The sequence below is a fragment of the Procambarus clarkii genome, chromosome 56, assembly GCF_040958095.1.
Source record: "Procambarus clarkii isolate CNS0578487 chromosome 56, FALCON_Pclarkii_2.0, whole genome shotgun sequence".
Lineage (NCBI taxonomy): Eukaryota > Metazoa > Arthropoda > Malacostraca > Decapoda > Cambaridae > Procambarus > Procambarus clarkii.
Genome location: NC_091205.1, coordinates 10,215,930 through 10,239,168, shown reverse-complemented (window position 1 = coordinate 10,239,168; position 23,239 = coordinate 10,215,930).

The window sequence follows — 23,239 nt, the reverse complement described above, 5'->3', positions numbered from 1 at the left end:
CACATGGCACATCACTTAGTAAACTCAGTCAAAGTCAGTAGGTTAGCGTTTACTAAAAGAGGGAAACATTTCTCATCGTCAGGGAGACGCGATCTCTACCTACAAATTGTTCTTGTTAACTGTGATCATTGAAATGTATGCATGTTTACTCAATCTCCATCACCTCTTCTTCCTACACCCATTACTGCTGTGCAGAGCTTGTATCACACAACGGCGTTATCATAGCAAGACAATGTCACAGAATGTTCATGACTCCTGAATGAATGAAACGGCAATCCGTCTCGTTAAGGTCTAACCTTCGCGGCGGGTTGAGACGTTGTGAGAAGGACGAGGTAGTGGGATGGCCTTACCCTCTCCCCATCCACCCCCACCAAACCCCTACCCCCTCCCACCCCCCTTCCAAGCCCAAACCGTCAAGCATCACTACACCCTTCCCAGACCGGATGTTCTGTGCAAAGCCTTTAGTATTATTTCTGATCATATGTATAACCTTGTATCGCAATGTGACCAACATGGTATCATCATTCTTTGCTCAAATAGCATTTTTTAAGAATATCAAGTCATAAGCTGGTCTTCAATCTTATTATTACAACAAATCATAATTTGTTGTAAACACAACTGCATGGGATATACATAGCAGTCAGTGGTTTCTCTCACTCTCTCTCTCTCCAGATCATTTAATAGTTGGGGAAAGTAACATCAATTCCTTTCTCCTGCCGCTGCTGTTCACGTATCTTTTTTTCATTTCACTTAGACTGACAGCGCACCAGAGGATGGACGACTAATGTCAATTTTCGAGCCCCCATCACTCTCACCCTTATAACCTTGTAAGGTAACACGACCAACATGATGACATCGTTCTTTGCCCAAATATCATTAATGTAACGTGACCAATATGGTAACTTCGTTCTTTGCCCAAATATCATTTTAAGAGTAACGAGCAACTTTTTGTCCGATGTCTGAATAATGAAATGTAAACCATGTTTAGCCATTACATCCAAACACAATAAAAGGTTACCACAAGCTTGTTTAGTTCTTGTATCACATAACGTAACGTAACGTTTATTCAACAACTGGTAGACATAACATAATGTAGCTTCATATTCACTGTGGTAAAACAAACAAACATACACATCACGGTCAGTCCTCGCTATACCTCAAACGCGTCGTTCATTCTCACTCCCTTAGGTGTGCAATGTTCCACACATGCAAATTCCAAGCAAAGTAAACATATATAAGACAATGTGGAAAAACATTGTCTTGATACATAGTCTTCATAGTAAAGGAATATGCAAATATGGAAAATTAGGAGCAAAATGCCATTTTCTGCATCCTCGAAAATGCAGGAACATGTTGGCGAGGGGTACATGCCGTTTTGGAACAGGGTGTAGATACTTCCACCCTAAATTATGTCAATTTTCAATTAGGGACAAAAAATGCTACAATCTTCCGTGTCCGAAATTCCATGTGAGAGGTACAGAGCGTTATAGACGGGAAGATCAATATGACACTACTGGAAATTTTTTAGAGGAAGGCAGAAACAGAGTAGTAAATATAAGAGAGAGGAACAGTCAGATGGAACCACTACAGGATTACAGAGGGGAACGGAGATACCCACAAGACTGGAATTAAAATTACCAACAAGCACACAGGTACTACACCAGACAACACCCGTCCTACTACCAAAACTGGACGAATCACTTCCAAAACGACACACCCTGGACGCAAACACAGTGGCCTCCTTATCAGAGCCTCAGATATTAACACCAAGTAAGGCTTCCAGCACTTCCACTAACACGATAACATCATTTATATTTGCCAACATCCAGGGTATAAAAACACGCAAAACCAACAAAGTTCAATTTATAGATGTTCTCCTTCATGAGGCAAATGCAGTGTTTGCAGCCCTAACAGAAACCCACACAAAGGACTACCATGATGGTGAAATATGGATCTCAGAGTACAATCTTTTCAGATGTGATAGGAAACACCGGCTTCAGGGTGGGGTCAGCCTCTACATCAAAGACACACTCATCTGTACTGAGCTGCTAAACACCTCAAATGATATGGTGGAAGTGCTGATAATCAAAATAGAGATTCTAAATGTAGTTATTGTCCTTGTATATAAGTCACCGGAGGCAAACCCTCAGCAGTTTAAAGACCAACTAATGAAAATAGAACACTGCTTGGAAAACCTCACAAATCCAGCTCCGAACATCATCCTGCTTGGGGACTTCAACCTACGGCACCTGAAATGGAAGCACCTGGCTAATACAGTAATATCAGAAAGAATACCAGGAAGTAGCCTAAATGAACAGGCACATGCAAATGACCTGCTACGGATGTGCGACAGGTTTGCCTTAAACCAGCAAATAGTAGAACCAACTAGGAAGGAGAACACGCTGGACCTCATTTTTACTAATAATGATGAATTGATCAGGAACATAATGATTACAAATACCTGTTACTCAGATCACAACTTAATTGAAGTTATGACAACCATGGGGAGTAGACCTTCAAAACCAGTCCAGATTCCCGGTGGAGGAGATTTCAGCAAATTCAACTTCAATAATAAACAGATAAACTGGGAGCGAATAAACCAGGACTTTACAGAAATAAACTGGGAAGAACAGCTAGGAAATGCAAACCTGAACCAGTGCCTGGAAAAAATAAGCTCAGTAGCACTAGAAATATGTTCAAACCGCATACCTCAAAGAAAAAAGAGGAAGAGATGCAGATTGGAACGGGAACGTCGTTCCCTATATAGGCGAAGAAAACGAATCGCGGAACAACTTGAGAGTCGCACCCTATCTCAAGAACGGCGAAGAAGGTTAGGTAGAGAAATAGAAACAATTGAACGGAAGCTACAAGAATCATACAGAACCCAGGAGAGGCAAAGATAGCAAAAGGCCATCAGTGAAATAGAAAGAAATCCGAAATATTTTTTCTCCTATGCAAAATCAAGATCAAAAACCACATCTATTTTCGGGCCCCTGCGAAAGGGAGATGGAACTTTCACCGATGACAACAAAGAAATGAGCGAGCTACTGAGGACGCAGTACGACTCTGTTTTCAGCGAGCCATTAAACACACTAATGATTGATAACCCAAATGAATTTGTCATGGATACGATACCAACATCAAATCATATATCAGACGTCACCCTATCCCCACTGGATTTTGAAGAAGCCATAAACAGTATGCCTATGCACTCTGCACCAGGCCCGGATTCTTGGAACTCCATATTCATAAAGAACTGTAAAAAACCACTATCGCAGGCCCTCCACATTCTGTGGAGACAAAGCCTAGATACTGGCGTTATTCCTGATATACTAAAAACAGCAGAGATAGCACCACTTCATAAAGGAGGAAATAAGGCAGAGGCAAAAAATTACAGACCAATAGCGCTAACATCGCACATCATAAAAAATTTTGAGAGAGTGCTAAGAAGTAAAATCACAAAATACATGGAATCACAGCAACTCCATAACCCCGGACAACATGGTTTCAGAACAGGGCGCTCTTGCCTGTCGCAGTTGCTGGACCACTATGATATGGCATTAGATGCTATGGAAGACAAACATAACGCGGATGTAATTTACACAGATTTCGCAAAAGCTTTTGATAAATGTGACCATGGTGTTATTGCACATAAAATGCGTTCAAAAGGAATTACCGGAAAAATAGGCAGATGGATCTACAATTTCCTGACCAACAGAACCCAATGTGTAATAGTCAACAAAATAAAATCCAGCCCATCTACCGTGAAGAGCTCAGTCCCCCAGGGTACTGTGCTTGCTCCAGTACTTTTTCTCATCCTCATTTCGGACATAGACAAGAGCACAACCTATAGCACTGTATCATCCTTTGCAGACGACACTAGGATCTTCATGAGAGTAGGCAACATAGAGGACACGGCGAACCTCCAGTCAGATGTAGATCAGGTCTTTCTATGGGCTACAGAAAATAATATGGTGTTTAACGAAGATTAGTTCCAGCTCATGCGCTATGGAAAAAATGAAAATATAAAAACGGAAACCACGTACAAAACTCAGGCAAATCATAACATAGAACGAAAAGGCAATGTAAAGGATCTGGGTGTACTCATGTCGGAAGACCTTACCTTTAAAGAACACAATAAAGTAGCCGTCACAACTGCAAGAAAAATGACAGGTTGGATAACAAGAACTTTTCACACTAGAGATGCTATACCGATGATGATACTTCTCAAAACGCTTGTGCTCTCTAGAGTGGAGTACTGCTGCACAATGACAGCACCTTTCAAAGCTGGAGAAATTACTGACCTGGAGAGCGTGCAGAGATCCTCCTCAGAGATAGACTGCTAGAATCCACTCAGTAAAACATCTAAACTATTGGGACCGACTAAAGAACCTAAAACTGTACTCCCTTGAGCGCAGGCGGGAGAGGTACATAATAATTTACACGTGGAAAATATTAGAGGGGCTGGTCCCAAACCTGCACACAGAAATAACATCACATGAGACCAGAAGACATGGCAGGATGTGCAGAATACCACCGTTGAAAAACAGAGGTGCAATTGGTACTCTGAGAGAGAACTCTATCAACATCAGAGGTCCGAGACTGTTCAACACGCTTCCACTACACATAAGGGGCATAACTTGCCGACCCCTCACAGTGTTCAAGAGAGAACTGGATAAGCACCTCCAAAGGATACCTGATCAACCAGGCTGTGACTCGTACGTCAGGCTGCGAGCAGCCGCGTCCAACAGCCTGGTTGATCAGTCCGGCAACCAGGAGGCCTGGTCGACGACCGGGCCGCGGGGACGCAAAGCCCCGGAAGCACCTCAAGGTAACCTCAAGGTATACTATTATTAAATTGACTTGTTCATTATCCCCGAGTTCAAGGCTGTCTCTTAAGACCTACATCATCCAAATGTAAACACCAATCGATGAGAATAAGACCGGATGAGTCGATAGTGAAATAGCTCTGGGCTATGTCTATTTTCAGTTCTTGTAACACAGTCAATGTAGCATAATGGGGAAAACAGACTTTCTACTGCCTACATAAATAGCATTTGAAAATGTATGCAAGTCTAGACAATCTCCTATAGCCCTTACATTCTAAACACCAATAAAATATTAGCACATGTCGGAAAATCCGACACCATTTAATATATCATACAGATAATAGCTGTATTGTATAAACAAGTTACCCATAGAAAACGTAACTTGTAGTGGAATTACCGTCTAAAGAAAACGGGATATCATCACCACATACCATTATAATTCACCAGCTATTCTGCTGGGAATTATTCTTAAATACATTAGTCTTTGGACTTTACCATCATAAAAACATCTTATATAAATTAACTTAATTATCAATATTAAAGTAGAGTAAATGTGACCCTTCTATCACTTTCTGAAATCTGGACAAAGTAGGCCAGGCGTCAGGGAGGAAGGAGGGCAGCCATTGTTGTTTATACGAGACCAGAGGCTCACACGGGAGCAAATTCGGCTCCTGTTAAATTTACTTGGACGTAGTGTTATGGAAACCAAAGGTGTACCATTGTCAACACGCTGTCTACAAATTCAAGTTAAGTGTCTATCCGAAACCCGTTTATCATTCATTTATGGCCATTAATGTCAGGATATAGGGTGACCCAGTTAGATCACGTGGAAGCCTCAAACTAAAGGTAATTAAGCCAGGTCTTCATGTTCCATGTACAGTTTTCTCTGAAATACTTGTCATATATAGGATTCTGGCTTCACAGCTAGCGCACTTTTGACAGGTCAAGACGAGGAAGCAAGATTTGTGCACCAGTTACTGGGTGATATGGAAGCTACCTCAAAGAGGATAATTTGGTGTCTACACCCTAGTTATACCTGGTGGACTAGCCTGCTGTACTATAAGATAAGGAACCTCTTCAATGTATGTAGATACTGTAGTTTGATTGGCTGCATATATATATTAATTTAATAACCCCCCCTAATGTGTAGAGGATCGATTTGTGAGATTATGAGATTATTGCAGAAATACAGTCCACTTATCATTATACAAATTGCTATCGAAGTATATAAATTAACGTAAATATAAATTCATATAAATTAAATAAATATAAATCTCACAGGTCGGTTCCCACATTATTTGGTCATCTTCGAACCGGATGACGGATTATTTGATCCTTTGAACCCACATTTGGTCATCTTAGTACCGGATGAACCAGTTAACCAGTGGATTCATTAAATATACTAGTGCAGTGTTATTTAAACAAAGCCAGTCAAAGATAGCGGCGTTGCCTCGTGGGAGCTCAGGAGCCTCCCTCAGCCCAGATCAGCTTCGTCAGCGGTTTCATGCACACCCACAGATTTGGTGGAGTGTTATTCTGTGAAATGACAGCGCTAATATAGAAGCCAGCCAAATTAGTGACTATGTCGCGAGATTGTTCACGGATTTCGTGGTGTTACATTTCGCGAGAGATTATCTACGAATTTTGTGGACTTTATTTCGCGAGGTCACTAATAATATTTAATACTTCTTGATAATATTAGAAGTTTCATAGAGGCTAATTAAGAGGCTATTATCAATAATTGTGTATATTATTTCTCCAAAATAGAGAATTATTTAATATATATTGCACTAGTGATCACAGTATAATATTTACTAATTGCCAACCCACAACAGGGTAGGATAAAACCATTGACTAGTTGAACTATTATCGTTCATCCTAGTCCCATTATTACCATAGTCAGTTGTACTATATTGATCAACCTATCACCATTAATGAATGGTCCAGACCCTATTTTGGGTGTAATTTTTATCAACTCGAGTTGAGTTGTATATATAATAATTTACTTATGATCATTACACCTTTGAGTGATTAATTAGTGTCTCTACCATCCTAGGGTGATATAGAAGAGCTAACCTAAAGGTACTTCCAGTGACACTGGTTTATCACTCAAATCATTAGTGTGGATGATTGTATATATATAATGTGTATTAATTTTAAGTGATAACCTCTAGTAGAGGTAGGATTATTGCCTAGTGAGTGCAGAATTTACCCTAGGCTATCATTAGAGTTTGTTCAGTATTATGAGCAGCCCAAGTACAAGCCCCACAAGGCTTCACCAACTAGCCAGTATGGATAATGCAGGGAGAATGAAAAGAACCCTTGCAGGTCTTAAAGGCCACTTAACAAGACAGATCAAGAAATGTGAAGATTGGTCACAACAATCTCAAGTTGATTATGCTGACCTGGAAAGCTATTATCAAGCAGCTGCAGGTAAATTTGAGCAAATCAAATGCCAAATGGCTGTCCTTGTGGGGACAGACTACTACCATCAATTCATCGGTAGCCCTACTAAATATCAGGGTATAACCATGTTAAACTCTGCAGGAGGTAAATTACTCTCAGGCCCAGTATCAAGCCTGAGGAGACCTATGCCTGCAGATAAACAATACCAATAGAAATCTAAATTTGTCAGCTGATTATATTTCTCCAGTAGCATTATACTAAGGAGATTACAGCTGACTATAGTAACAGAGGTTGATGTTAGTATCATCATTTAAAGCTGGAGATGAGTTCATGAGGCCTCAGTGGCAAATCAGTGAACAGTAGCCTAAAACAGCTACAAGTCACTGCGACCAATGTCACTGAACCCACTGCAGTCTCAGAACCATACTTTACTTTAATGATGAGCTATTCAATCCTCTGAATCAATTAATTAAATTAAACCCCAGTAAATCTGATGACTGATTTGATACATTTATTATTTAATCAAGATGTATTCCATGGGCCTCAGTGTTTATATATCAGTGACCAGTTACCTGAAGAAACTTCAAGTTATATCTAATGTCACTGATCTCACTGCAGTCCCTGAATCATACTTGACTGTAATACTTGATCACATCCAGTCTTCTGGGTTAAATAATATGTAATAAGGCTTGAATATTAGCCTTTCAAGAGTTGACAGGGAAATGAAATCGCATTAGACTTCTAACCCCTGCAACTCTAGTACGGGACATCCGTCCTGTACGAACAGACACACAAATGTGTGATTACTAACTACTAACATCAAATTAATCTAATAATTCGAAGGAGGAGTATCGGTGTTCGTCTGTTCTAAATAGGACTTCGACCCGTGAGCAGCCCCCTGGGGAATTATGTCGGAAAATCCGACACCATTTAATATATCATACAGATAATAGCTGTATTTTATAAACAAGTTACCCATAGAAAACGTAACTTGTAGTGGAATTACCGTCTAAAGAAAACGGGATATCATCACCACATACCATTATAATTCACCAGCTATTCTGCTGGGAATTATTCTTAAATACATTAGTCTTTGGACTTTACCATCATAAAAACATCTTATATAAATTAACTTAATTATCAATATTAAAGTAGAGTAAATGTGACCCTTCTATCACTTTCTGAAATCTGGACAAAGTAGGCCAGGCGTCAGGGAGGAAGGAGGGCAGCCATTGTTGTTTATACGAGACCAGAGGCTCACACGGGAGCAAATTCGGCTCCTGTTAAATTTACTTGGACGTAGTGTTATGGAAACCAAAGGTGTACCATTGTCAACACGCTGTCTACAAATTCAAGTTAAGTGTCTATCCGAAACCCGTTTATCATTCATTTATGGCCATTAATGTCAGGATATAGGGTGACCCGGTTAGATCACGTGGAAGCCTCAAACTAAAGGTAATTAAGCCAGGTCTTCATGTTCCATGTACAGTTTTCTCTGAAATACTTGTCATATATAGGATTCTGGCTTCACAGCTAGCGCACTTTTGACAGGTCAAGACGAGGAAGCAAGATTTGTGCACCAGTTACTGGGTGATATGGAAGCTACCTCAAAGAGGATAATTTGGTGTCTACACCCTAGTTATACCTGGTGGACTAGCCTGCTGTACTATAAGATAAGGAACCTCTTCAATGTATGTAGATACTGTAGTTTGATTGGCTGCATATATATATTAATTTAATAACCCCCCCTAATGTGTAGAGGATCGATTTGTGAGATTATGAGATTATTGCAGAAATACAGTCCACTTATCATTATACAAATTGCTATCGAAGTATATAAATTAACGTAAATATAAATTCATATAAATTAAATAAATATAAATCTCACAGGTCGGTTCCCACAGCACACGCTTGCATCGTATTATGTCATCATTAAGTAACGTGGAGATCAACTTTCTGGTTGTTGTCCGAATATCATTATTGAAATGTGAACCCCATTTAGCCAAACACAATATCTCCATTACATCTCATAGCATATAAATATTACGGTCTGCAAGTTTTAGCCCTCTGTAACATAATGTAACGTAACGTAACGTTACGCAAATCAACTTTTTGCAGTCCAAAATGTCATTTTGAAACGAAAAGTGAGGCTTAGTCTATCTCCATTACATCTCTTACCATATAAATATTGGTGTCTACCAGTTTTAGACCCTGTAACACATTGTAACGTAACGTGGAAATCATCAAATTTCTACAGACCAAATAACATTTTTAAATGAAAGTATGACTTACTCCATCTCCATTACATCTCTTACCATATAAATATTGGTGTCTGCAAGTTTTAGACCCTGTAATACAATGTAACGTAACGTGGAAATCATCAAATTTCTACAGACCAAATAACATTTTAAATGAAAGTATGACTTAGTCCATCTCCATTACATCTCTTACCATATAAATATTGGCGTCTACCAGTTTTAGCCCTCTGTAACACAATGTAACGTAATGTAACGTAACGCAAATCAACTTTTTGCAGTCCAAAATGTCATTTTTAAATGAAAGTATGACTTAGTCTATCTCCATTACATCTCCTACCATATGAATATTACGGTCTACCAGTTTTAGCCCTCTGTAACACAATGTAACGTCAGGTAACTCAGAAATCATCAACTTTCTACAGACCAAAATAACATTTTTAAATCAGAGACTTAGTCCATCTCCATTACATCTCCTACCATATAAATATTACCGTGTGACAGTTTTAGCCCTCTGTAACATATTGTAATGTAACGCATATCAACTTTCTGCAGTCCAAATAACATTATGAAAGTATGACTTAGTCCATCTCCATTACATATCTTACCATATAAATATTGGTGTCTATCAGTTTTAGCCCTCTGTAACACAATGTAACGTAACGCAACGTAACGCAAATCAACTTTTTGCAGTCCAAAATGTCATTTTTAAATGAAAGTATGACTTAGCACATCTCCATTACATCTCTTACCATATAAATATTAGTGTCTACCAGTTTTAGCCTCTGTAACACATTGTAACGTAACGTGGAAAATCAACTTTGTCAGATGACCAAATAACATTATTGAAAATGTCATCCATGTTTAGCCATTACATCCAAACACAAAGAAAAATATTACCGCTTTTCTTGAGAAACTTATATGTGGAGATCATATCTCCAGAGTCCACACAATAAGCCACACATCATACATCTTCTGTTTTCAAATCACAGCTCGCATCTAATTTAATGATATTTTTTTTTTTTTTGCAGAAACTATGTTTTGAGAATATGCTCAATGTCAGCAATTACTATTCGTATCATCAAACTCCTTTCAGTCATCAAAACAAGCAGAGGTGCCGCATAAACCACTAAAGATTTGATGTATGCAGGGTACATCATTTTTGACAATTCTGTCGCCGACACACGCCTTAGCGAGATGACGGTGCGCAACAGTACAATAGCACTCTTAATAATTTTATTCAAGCACTGTTAACATAGCTTAATGTAAGATTTTTTTCACATTTCATATCGCGTGTGTAGATTTAGTTTTAACAAAAAGTGAAACACGAGAGCATGAACTAATAGGGTTGAGATAGGAGGAAAGGTTTTGTGGAAGATAAAATGGTCGAGGAGACATGTTCCCTACCTACATTACTATTATTTCTTGCAGACCTGTCCAGAAAAGCAGTCAGTCAGTCACTCAGTCAAACATTTTTATAGTTAAAAGTTTTTCATCTTAAGAAACCGGGACTGCTAGTCTTCATTTTTTTCTTCTATCGAATCAAATAGACACGAGGGCCACTACCAATTGTTGTTGTCTGTCTGTCTGTCTGTCTGTCTGTCTATCACTTGACTAGGTTAAGGACCGCAATATCCCACACCATACATGCTACGGGCTCTCACTAGTCAATAAACACAATTTTGTATCATTTCTCTACTAAATAGCACTCCGAATCATCTTTGCACATTTTAATTTTACATTGTCACGTGCACATCAAAGGGGAATCTCACTACTGCACGGATGTCGTGTGTGTGTGTGTGTGTGTGTGTGTGTGTGTGTGTGTGTGTGTGTGTGTGTGTGTGTGTGTGTGTGTTAAATAAAAGGTCCTTACATAGCTTATCATTTTCTTTGAGAAACTTATAAGTAGTGATCATATCTCCCGAGTCCACACAAATAACCCACACCAACCCACTTCCATATTGAGAAAGAGAGAGAAGGCAAACATAGCTTGCAGCTAGTCAAAACTTAACATAACAGATATGATTTCACAGAGTTTTTAACCTTTGCCAGTTTTTCAATGTTTTCGCTTCACTTGTGCTAAGTGAGTCAGACAAAATGTGACATTTCATTATTAGCCAAGCAATACGCTATTAGCTAGATAGTCAAAACATATAACAAGCATTATTTCTCAGGAATTGTTTCTAGCAAATATGCTTCCTTTAAGCAGTTCAACACATCAATCACCAGCAGTCTGCGAAATTCCCTTTAGTCAATAATCATCCTTTACAATATTTCTTGACTAAAATAGCACTCCAAAACATAAGTGGTCATTTTTATTCTCACTGACGCACTATAGTCAATAATTTGTTTCGCAGAGTGACAAGTTATGCCTAGTGACGAGATTTCACGGTGAGCATAGTTTAAGAGAGTTCACACTGTATTAATTACGGTCATGGATATCTTATGTTATGTTTATGAAGATTATTACTTCATATTTTTAACATTTTTCTTGCCCCCCAGCTTTTCAGTCTTCTCATATTCTTTTTCAAATAAAGTTTGCTTACTGTTTTCCAGTAGATTGGCTTCACGTTACATATATTAATCAATTTTCAAATTCAGTTCAGTTTCTTTTCAATATCACAGCTTTGTTGTCCCCCTGCCAGTATCTAGTTCAAGACCTCTTATTATCAATGTCATTAATACTGCTATCATCAACCATGTATTGGATGTCTGAGACATTCAGTTAACAACTTAGTAAGTGTTTAATGAACGTGAGAATCACTTCATGTGCGCTCATTTTAGTTTAGTTTAAAGTTTTCCATCTTGAATTAATACTACTATCACCAACTATGTATTGGATAGCTCAGGCATTCAGTTTACAACTCAGTAAGTGAAAATCACTTCATGTGAGCTCATTTTTAGTTTAGGATAAGGTTTTTCCATCGTGAAATACTATTATCATTAACCAGGTATTGGGTGGCTCTACCATTCAGTTTACAACTCAGTAACTGTTTACTGAACATTGTTATCCCTCCATGCGACCTCATTTTTTAGTTTAAAGTTTCTCCATCGTAAAAAATAAAATATTACTATCACAAACCATGTATTGGATGGCTCAACCATTCAGTTTACAACTCAGTAACTGTTTACTGAACATAGATATCCCGCCATGCGACCTCATTTTTTACTTTAAAGTTTCTCCATCGTAAAAAATAAAATATTACTATCACAAACCATGTATTATGTGGCTCAACCATTCAGTTTACAACTCAGTAACAGTTTACTGAACATAGATATCCCTCTATGTGACCTCATTTTTTAGTTTAAAGTTTCTCCATCGTAAATAAAAAATAAAATATTACTATCACAAACCTTGTATTGGCCGGCTCCGGCATTCAGTTTACAACTCAGTAAGTGTTTACTGAATGCAAAATCGCTACATGTGTGGTCATTTAGTTTAAAGTTTCTCAATCTTAAAATATTACTATCATCATCAACCATGCATTGGCTGGCTTAGTCTTTCAGTTCAGTGAGTGTTAACTGAACGTGGATATTATCACATGTGTGAGCATTTAGTTTAGTTTTAAGTTTCACAATCTTAAATTAATTACTATCATCAACCCCGTATTGGGCTGTCGGGCATTCAGTTATCCACTCGGTAAGTGTTTACTGAACGTCGAAATCATTTCCTGTGTGCCCATTTTTTACTTGAACCCGTCTCCACTCCAAACCGGACCTGCGGTCCGAGTCGGGACCCAAGGTCCTGACTGGTTTGGAGAGGCCCACATCAAAAGAATATCATCAGCGGCATATGCTAGACTGGCCAACATAAGAACTGCCTTCAGAAACTTGCGTAAGGAATCTTTCAGAACCCTGTATACCACTTATGTAAGACCAATCCTGGAGTATGCAGCTTCAGCCTGGAGTCCATACCTAGTTAAACACAAGACAAAGTTAGAGAAGATTCAGCGGTATGCCACCAGGCTCGTCTCGGAACTGAGAGGATTGAGCTACGAGGAAAGGCTAAAGGAGCTGAACCTCACATCCCTGGAAAACAGAAGAGTAAGGGGAGACATGATAACCACCTACAAAATTCTCAGGGGAATTGACAGGGTGGACAAAGACAAACTCTTCAGCACGGGTGGGACACGAACAAGGGGACACAGGTGGAAACTTAGTACCCAGATGAGCCACAGAGACGTTAGAAAGAATTTTTTCAGTGTCAGAGTAGTTAATAAATGGAATGCACTAGGAAGTGATGTGGTGGAGGCTGACTCCATACACAGTTTCAAATGTAGATATGATAGAGCCCAGTAGGCTCAGGAATCTGTACACCAGTTGATTGACAGTTGAGAGGCGGGACCAAAGAGCCAAAGCTCAACCCCCGCAAGCACAATTAGGTGAGTACAATTAGGTGAGTACACACACACACACACACACACACGCACACACACACACACACACACACACACACACACACACACACACACACACACACACACACACACACACACACACACACACACACACACACACACACACACACACACACACGACATCCGTGCAGTAGTGAGATTCCCCTTTGATGTGCACGTGACAATGTAAAATTAAAATGTGCAAAGATGATTCGGAGTGCTATTTAGTAGAGAAATGATACAAAATTGTGTTTATTGACTAGTGAGAGCCCGTAGCACGTATGGTGTGGGATATTGCGGTCCTTAACCTAGTCAAGTGATAGACAGACAGACAGACAGAAAGACAGACAGACAACAACAATTGGTAGTGGCCCTCGTGTCTATTTGATTTGATAGAAGAAAAAAATGAAGACTAGTATTCCCGGTTTCTTAAGATGAAAAACTTTTAACTATAAAAATGTTTGACTGAGTGACTGACTGACTGCTTTTCTGGACAGGTCTGCAAGAAATAATAGTAATGTAGGTAGGGAACATGTCTCCTCGGCTCTTTTATCTTCCACAAAGCCTTTCCTCCTTTCTCAACCCTATTAGTTCATGCTCTCGTGTTTCACTTTTTGTTAAATCTAAATCTACACACGCGATATGAAATGTGAAAAAATCTTACATTAGGCTATGTTAACAGTGCTATAAAATTATTAAGAGTGCTATTGTACTGTTGCGCACAGTCATCTCGCTAAGGCGTGTCGGCGACAGAATTGTCAAAAATGATGTACCTTGCATACATCTAATCTTTAGTGGTTTATGCGGCACCTCTGCTTGTTTTGATGACTGAAAGGAGTTTGATGATACGAATAGTAATTGCTGACATTGAGCATATTCTCAAAACATAGTTTCTGCAAAAAAAAAAAAATAACATTAAATTAGATGCGAGCTGTGATTTGAAAACAGAAGATGTGTGATGTGTGGCTTATTGTGTGGACTCTGGAGATATGATCTCCACATATAAGTTTCTCAAGAAAAGCGGTAATATTTTTCTTTGTGTTTGGATGTAATGGCTAAACATGGATGACATTTTCAATAATGTTATTTGGTCATCAGACAAAGTGGATTTTCCACGTTACGTTACAATGTGTTACAGAGGCTAAAACTTGCAGACACCAATATTTATATGGTTAGAGATGTAATGGAGATGGACTAAGTCATACTTTCATTTAAAATGTTATTTGGTCTGTAGAAATTTGATGATTTCCACGTTACGTTACAATGTGTTACAGGGTCTAAAACTTGCAGACACCAATATTTATATGGTAAGAGATGTAATGGAGATGGAGTAAGTCATACTTTCATTTAAAAATGTTATTTGGTCTGTAGAAATTTGATGATTTCCACGTTACGTTACAATGTGTTACAGGGTCTAAAACTGGTAGACACCAATATTTATATGGTAAGAGATGTAATGTAGATGGACTAAGCTTCACTTTTCGTTTCAAAATGACATTGTGGATTGCAAAAAGTTGATTTGCGTTACGTTACGTTACGTTACATTATGTTACAGAGGGCTAAAACTTGCAGACCGTAATATTTATATGCTATGAGATGTAATGGAGATATTGTGTTTGGCTAAATGGGGTTCACATTTCAATAATGATATTCGGACAACAGCCAGAAAGTTGATCTCCACGTTACTTAACGATGACATAATGCGATGCAAGCGTGTGCTAATATTTTATTGGTGCTTAGAATATAAGGGCTATAGGAGATTGTCTAGACTTGCATACATTTTCAAATGCTATTTATGTAGGCAGTAGAAAGTCTGTTTTCCCCATTACGCTACATTGACTGTGTTACAAGAACTGAAAATAGACATAGCCCAGAGCTATTTCACTATCGACTCATCCGGTCTTATTCTCATCGATTGGTGTTTACATTTGGATGATGTAGGTCTTAAGAGACAGCCTTGAACTCGGGGATAATGAACAAGTCAATTTAATAATAGTATCAAGACTATGTTTTTCCACATTGTCTTATATATGTTTACTTTGCTTGGAATTTGTATGTGTGGAACATTGCTCACCTAAGGGAGTGAGAATGAACGGCGCGTTTGAGGTATAGCGAGGACTGACCGTGATGTGTATGTTTGTTTGTTTTACCACAGTGAATATGAAGCTACATTATGTTATGTCTACCAGTTGTTGAATAAACGTTACGTTACGTTATGTGATACAAGAACTAAACAAGCTTGTGGTAACCTTTTATTGTATTTGGATGTAATGGCTAAACATGGTTTACATTTCATTATTCAGACATCGGACAGAAAGTTGCACGTTACTCTTAAAATGATATTTGGGCAAAGAACGAAGTTACCATATTGGTCACGTTACATTAATGATATTTGGGCAAAGAACGATGTCATCATGTTGGTCGTGTTACCTTACAAGGTTATAAGGGTGAGAGTGATGGGGGCTCGAAAATTGACATTAGTCGTCCATCCTCTGGTGCGCTGTCAGTCTAAGTGAAATGAAAAAAAGATACGTGAACAGCAGCGGCAGAAGAAAGGAATTGATGTTACTTTCCCCAACTATTAAATGATCTGGAGAGAGAGAGAGTGAGAGAAGCCACTGACTGCTATGTATATCCCATGCAGTTGTGTTTACAACAAATTATGATTTGTTATAATAATAAGATTGAAGACCAGCTTATGACTTGATATTCTTAAAAAATGCTATTTGAGCAAAGAATGATGATACCATGTTGGTCACATTGCGATACAAGGTTATACATATGATCAGAAATAATACTAAAGGCTTTGCACAGAACATCCGGTCTGGGAAGGGTGTAGTGATGCTTGATGGTTTGGGCTTGGAAGGGGGGTTGGAGGGGGTTAGGGGTTTGGTGGGGGTGGATGGGGAGAGGGTAAGGCCATCCCACTACCTCGTCCTTCTCACAACGTCTCAAACTGCCGCGAAGGTTAGACCTTAAGGAGACGGATTGCCGTTTCATTCATTCAGGAGTCATGAACATTCTGTGACATTTTCTTGCTATGATAACGCCGTTGTGTGATACAAGCTCTGCACAGCAGTAATGGGTGTAGGAAGAAGAGGTGATGGAGATTGAGTAAACATGCATACATTTCAATGATCACAGTTAACAAGAACAATTTGTAGGTAGAGATCGCGTCTCCGTGACGATGAGAAATGTTTCCCTCTTTTAGTAAACGCTAACCTACTGACTTTGACTGAGTTTACTAAGTGATGTGCCATGTGGTGACACTTCTCAGGTCGATGTGACGGTATGTGATCCTGGTCCGTACCACTCCAGAAGGTAAGGGGAAGAGGGGTGCCCCACTCTAGAAGGCAATGGAGGGGAATGGAGAGGGGGTCCCTTTCCTTAACGAAACGCAGTGGGTAATGGATACCCGGCCACTTCCGCCCGTGTCTGAGGAAGTAATGGCAGTCATTGCGTACCCTCTGGGAGGGGAAGATATAACCAGCTACTTGGAAATGCTCTTCAGTTACCCTCTGACCAGTGGGCAGTACACACACCCCTCTGCGGACTTTGAAAAACGCTTAAGGGTAAGTGGGTAATGGTTCACATCCGTCCAGGTCTGTCACCTATACACTCCCATACATTGTTACATAAAGCAGACCTTCTCCACCAACTGTTGCCTCATCTCATTCACAACTTAAGAGTGACTGCTCTCTCTTTCTCATCCTCCTTCTCCTCCACACTTCCTACCATGTATGGCCGAACTATTACCCTCATAGATCATCTCCAAACACAGCTGCATAACTCGAAGAAAATAGACTTGAAAAAACGAATAAGGGTAAATGGTCCACATCCCTCTTCCTGGACTCTGCTCTCTCCTACCCTCCTCCTTTCCCACTTCCGGCTGTGAGCATAGCTCCAAGAAAATAATGGATGTCAAAACCACAAATGGCCCCTAAGCACTCTCACACCGATGGGAAGCCCCCTCACCCTTCCAACACCCCTCCCTCACCCCTCCCCCACCCCAAACAACATAGCCGCCTATGTTGGGACCCCTCACACCTACACTCAGCCTCTACATAGCTTACTTACTATCATCAAAACTATTATCTACACACAGGATTAGGTCTACGGCAAACACACATACATATTTAACTACTCTTTCCACATATTCCACTCATATCCTTGTATTTCTTACTCTACCACATACCACACATACTCTCCTACACCCCAACAACATGACCTCCCATCTTTCCTGACCACATACCCAAACACCGGACGCTCACACGCGTCCGACACGCGCCAAACTTCTGAGAAAATCCCCCCAAACCCTTTGTGACTTGACACCTGCGCGCCACCTGCCCAGCTGGCTCTCAAGAGAGCCACCTGGGCAGATGGCGCGCGCGGTTCTAGTCACATATTACACTACTAACATGCTGTCATCAACCACAAGGGAAGTGTCTTTCCGAAATCTTATCTAAGTCATTATGGGCCAGTAATGTTAGGTAGATATGATTAATTCCGGTTAGAACATGAACGATCGACTCAACACAGGTAATTAAGCCTTGGTCCGTATCATATATAATATAAAGTGTTTTCTCTGATATAGCTGTCATATATTAGGATTCCGGCTTACAGCTAGTGCCCTATGACAGGAACAAGAAGAGGAAGCAAGAATTAATCTTGGTATATCAGTTACTATGGGTGATGGAAGCTAGCCTCACACGAGGATAATTTGGTGTCTACATCCCAGTTATACCTGGTGGACTAAGCCTGCTGTGCAATAAGATAAGGAACCTCCTCAATTTTAATTTGCTAATATATGTAGTTTAATACTGTAGTTTGATTGGCTGCATATATATAAATTTAATATAAAACCCCCTTAATGTGTAAGGATCGATTTGGGAGATTATTGAAGAAATACAGTCCATTTAACATCATACAAATTTCTATCAAAATATATAAATTAATGTAACTATAAATTCTATATAAATTCATATAAATTAAATAAATATAAATCTTGCAGGTCGGTTCCCACATTATATGGTCCTTGGAACTGGATGGTCTAGAGAGCTAGATTGTCATCAAATTAAATAAACTAGTGTAATAAATTAGTGAACAATATATTGCCAGTCAGAGACCGGCAGCGTAGCCTCGAGCGAGCTCACGAGCCCCTCAGCTCAGTCCAGCCTCATCAGCGGTTTCATGGTCAACCACCGATTTGGTGGGTTGTTATTCCGTGAAGTGACAGCGCTTATTTTAAAGCCAGCCAAATTAGTGGCTGTGTCCCTGCAAGATTGTTCACGGATTTTGTGGTGTTAATTTCGCAAGAGATTATCAACGAATTTTGTGGTGTTAAGTTCGCGAGGTCACGAATAATATTTAATACTTCTAGATAATATTAGAAGTTTCATAGAGGCTAATTAAGAGGCTATTATCAATAATTGTGTATATTATTTCTCCAAAATAGAGAATTATTTAATATATATTGCACTAGTTTCACAATACAATATTTACCAATTGCCAACCCACAACATGGTAGGATATACATTGACTAGTGTTTATAGATAACCTAGTCCCCTATTATCATTGACTAGTTTAACTTTTTATTGTTCATCCTAGTCCCATTTATTACCATACTCTAGTTGGACTACATTGAACAACCTAGCACCATTATTGAATGGTACAGGCCCTATTTTGCATGTAATTTTTATCAACTACAGTTGAGTTGTGTATATAATAATTTACTTATAATCATAGCACCTTTTGAATGATTAATTAGTGTCTATACCATCCTAGGGGTGATAATTGAGGAGCTAACCTAAAGGTATTTCCAGTGACACTGGTTTGTCACTCAAATCATTAGTGTGTATGATTGTATATATATAATGTGTGTATTAATTTTAAGTGCTAACCTCTAGTAGAGGTAGGATTATAGCCTAGTGATTGCAAAATTTTACCCTAGGCTACCATTCAACCCGTTCTCGCAAATTTAATAAGTCAATATTGACTTATTAAATATGTGCATAGGTGACATACTTAACATAATAGTTTCCCTTGAAAAGCTTCATAGAAAACACCGACCTTACCTAACCTACTTAGTATGTTAAGATAAGCATCTTATTGCTTCGTAATTACAATTATTACCTAACCTATACCTATAATAGGTTAAGTATCAATTGTAATTACGAAGCTATAAGATGCTTATTTTAACATACTAAGTAGGTTAGGTAAGGTCGGTGTTTTCTATGAAGCTTTCCAAGGGAAACTATTATGTTTAGTATGTCACCTATGCACGCAACTAATAAGTCAATATTGACTTATTAAATTTGCGAGAACGGGTTGTACCATTAGTACTTGTTCAGCATTATGAGCAACCCAAGTACAAGCCCCACAAGGCTTCACCAACTAGCCAGTATGGATAATTCAGGGAGAATGAAAAGAACCCTTGCAGGTCTTAAAGGCCACTTAACAAGACAGATAAAGAAATGTGAGGAGTTGTCACAACAATCTCCAGTTGATTATGCTGACCTGGAAAGCTATTATCAAGCAGCTGAAGGTAAATTTGAGCAATTCAAATGCCAAATAGCAACATATGTGGCTGAATATGCCAACACCAATTTATCAGAAACAGAAATAGGCGACATTATGGTTGATCTAGCTAGTTATGAAGGCCACGTTACAGCCTTACGTCAAATTAATTGCCCAGAACAAGGCAACAACAACAACAACAACAGTTGCATCTAATACGAGTCAAGCGGAGGCTCGACTCCCTCCAACTAATTTACCCACTTTCTCGGGAAAAGACGAGGAAGATTGGGACGAATTTTGGAACAAATTCGTTGAACTTGTGGACTCAAAACAATCTTTACCTAAGAGTAGTAAATTCTCTTATCTTCAAGGCCAATTAATAGGTGAGGCTAAAACAGGAGTATCCCATCTGAGATTAACTAATGACGGCTATCATCTGGCAGTACAACTCCTCAAGGATAATTATGCTGATCCAGAAGTAAGAATATCACATTTAGTTCATGAGCAGTTGCATTTACCCCCACCGGAGTGTAACGGTGGGTGGGGGAAATAGCTCTATCTTGTCCATTATTCCACCCCCCAGTTAACTAACGAGGCCGGGGGAAACAGCTCTCTCTAGTCCGTTATCCCGTCCCCAGTTAGCTAACTATTCTAGAGCACTCCCAGAGATCCTAAGGCAACCTCTCTCGGTCAACACCTTGTAACCTAGGTATTTGACTACCTAGGTGCTAAGACTACACTTGGTCAGTTACCCGCAACTCCAGAGAGAACTCTAGAATACAGAATAATTGCCACAAACGTATAAGAGAAAACGAAAGGAAAGAAATGAATAGTGAAGTAATTAGTGAGGGTTTGGGGTGAGAGAGGTAGAGAGGTGGGAGGGGCGAGGAGGGTCATTAGTTGAAAGTGAGAGTTTAGAGAGTGGTGGAGAGAGAGGTGTAGATAGGTAGAAGTAGAAGATTAGATAGTAGAAGTAGAAGAGTAGATAGTAGAAGACGAAATGCTGCCACCATCCATTCTAGATCATCACATACAAGACAAGGAATGGAACTTGTCTGTATCACAAAATTCTCAAAAGATGTTATGAAGATCATTATTGATATGTCCCATCTCTATCCTGTACTCATTCTAAACCATGAAACCAGTAATCACAGAGGCTTTCTCACCTCAACTCAAAATGTCTAGGAACACAGTGAAAGACCATTTAAATAATAAATTTAACAATTATATTTTTCATGATAAATATCATAACTTAAGCAATCCAATTAAAATGTTAAAGATTAATATTCAAAGTGAGTCATCCTCCAAGAATCTGAGAACACTACAACTGACTGCCCCTGATCATCACACAACACTTGTAAAACACGACCAAGTCACCTTACTGCTCAACTCACCAAGTGTCTCTGCCTATAGCTGGATAGAGGGGGGGGGGGGTCTGTAGCTTGACAGAGACTGTCTCGCCCTGCCGGCCGACAGCCTCCCTGCGAGGGACGTCTTCTCTGCTCTGCTGACTGCCGTTCTGTCTGTTAATGCTTAATCCTCTCGAATCAATAGTTCTCCGAGTATATATTGGGGAGCCTAGTAGTTAACTCCGCCCACAAGTAGATAGCCTCCGGCACTCTACCAAGCCACTCCTTAAACGTCGGCATGTTTGAAGGCTACCAGGCTCCAATTATGAGATTAGTAGAAGTAAGGTGAAATTCGCATGATCTGACCTCAGGTCACTTGGGGTCATTAACTCTTCAGGTGTGAAACTCAGGCCGACCAAGCTGGCGCCTTCCCAAATCCTTGTCTGTGACTCATGTACTATATATATTTTAAATAAACTAAACCAAACACTTTACAGTGTTACAGGAGGCTTCAGCTGATTCACTCCAAGTCTTCAAGCTGGAGGTAGAATCATTGATTAAGGCCCTCAGCCTGACAGCAGATACAAATGGGGCTGAGTGGGTCTTGAAAATAATTGTCCAGGAGAAAATACCTAGGGACATATTGAGACAAATGAGTGCTCATTACAATAAAAGTATCTTATCCTTGAATGAAATATCTGAGGGTTTACGTTCAGTAATTCATCAATTACGAACACATGACAAATTAAAACTACCAAGTAAACCCTCAGATACCAATAATAGTAAACCACAGAATACCAAAGGTACTCCAAATCAATCTAAACAATATAATTCAACACCAAAGTGGAACAGTAGCAGTGTGGGCGTATATGCAGTGGGACCCTCCAAGCCTATAGTTACTGTGTCACCCAAGAACGTGACACCAAAGGATACTGGAAGCTATGGAACATGTTTGTTCTACAATGAGAAACATTCAATGTACCACTGCCCTAATTTTCCTGATATTGACGCCCGTGTTGAGCGACTCAAAGATTTGTAACATTGCACGAGGTGCCTCAGAAAACAACATCAACGACTGTGATACCCAATTACACACCTGTAATAGGTGTAACAAGGGTCAGCACCATGCAGCATTGTGCAGAGACACCAAAACAACGTCTCCAATCCCCATTGTGGAAGATAGCATTCCCACCATAGTACAGAACTGCAAGGTGCAACAAACAACTAGTGTCCAATCGGCAAAGTCCAAAGGTAATACGACTTTGCCTACTGCCCAAATTACCATCCAGAATAAGAGGACCAAGGTCCATACCCGTGGGTTGTTTCACCAAGGGTCCCAGAGAACATATGTCACTAAAAGGTTGGCAGATGAACTACAATTAAGGCCTGTAGCCCAGACGACAATCAACATCTCAGGGTTTATAACAGATGCAGGACCTCAAGTCTACCAGGTGGTACAACCATCAGAACGTTTAGGCAGGTACGTC